This window comes from Diceros bicornis, chromosome 20, assembly GCF_020826845.1.
Source record: "Diceros bicornis minor isolate mBicDic1 chromosome 20, mDicBic1.mat.cur, whole genome shotgun sequence".
Classification (NCBI taxonomy): Eukaryota; Metazoa; Chordata; class Mammalia; order Perissodactyla; family Rhinocerotidae; genus Diceros; species Diceros bicornis.
Genome location: NC_080759.1, coordinates 34,104,010 through 34,105,199, shown reverse-complemented (window position 1 = coordinate 34,105,199; position 1,190 = coordinate 34,104,010).

Sequence of the window (1,190 nt, the reverse complement as noted above, 5' to 3'; positions counted from 1 at the left end):
TTCCTTCTTTGGAAAAAAGGCAGGTGTATGAATTTTGAGTAGCCAGTTGGTTGGACAGTGGTGTGTGGAGAAACTTGAGGTTTAGAATTGGTTTGTTTTGATTGTGCAGGGGGCAGGATGTTAGGGAAGAAAGGGACAACCTTCCTAAACTTTGAGTACCCCAACCCCATACGATAGAGGTTTGTTACCAACAGAGCCAAACTTTCTCTCTTTGACAATACATGGTTGGCAAATATAACCTACACCTAACTGATATATGTAAACATTCCACAGTACAGTGAAATATACTGGTGTATTGATGCATTTTAACAATTAGGATACTATTTTGATACCTTATCAAATTGTTTGGAACAGTTCTATAGATCATCCTTCCTGTAATACAGTGTATTGGTTAGATCAAAAGAAACCTACTGGTTAAATACTATGCCTTAATTGCATTCTTAACCTAAACCAATCTTAGAAATGTAGGATTAGAGGCCAGAAAGTTAGAATTAAAGAACGTTGGACAAATGGGTCAGCACAATTTCACCCACATTGGTGGTAAAACATTTAGTATGTCGTTTTAAAATGTGTCGGTGCTTCCCTCAAATCGTTTCAGTTTATCTGATTTACTGTTATTTCTCATGCATATTGGTCAAGATGAGCAATAACACAGATCTCATTAAGCGGCAGCTGAAGAGAATTGAAAAGAGTTGAAAAACCTGGTGTTCGTCCAACGGAATCCTGCCATTGGTTAGTTGGGGAGGCTTGAGCAAACCACTTGACTACTTCGAGCCTGAGTTGCCTCATCTGTAAAAACGGGGCTGAACTGAGAAATTATGATCAGAACCACAAGATGTCTTCCAGAATCTTCTCTCATCAAACTCCTACCACAGCCCTCGGGTGGGCTGCCCAGTTGGTGCTACGCTCACTGACCGCCCTCTGTGCCCCTCACAATGAAACCCACCGCGGCCCCGCCTCCCACCTGCCTTGGCCCCGCCGCGGTCCCGCCTCCCACCCGCCGCGGTCCCGCCTCCCACCCGCGCGGCCCCGCCTCCCTCCCGCGCGGCTTTTCCGGAACTGAGCCCTCCCCCCGCCCATGCGGAGCCGCGGCCGCCGGCCCCGCCCCCTCCGCGCGCCCGCGTGCCGCAGCCCTCGCCGCTTGTCGCCGCCGCGCGCCTCCGCTGCCCCGCGCCGCCGCCGCCGCCGCC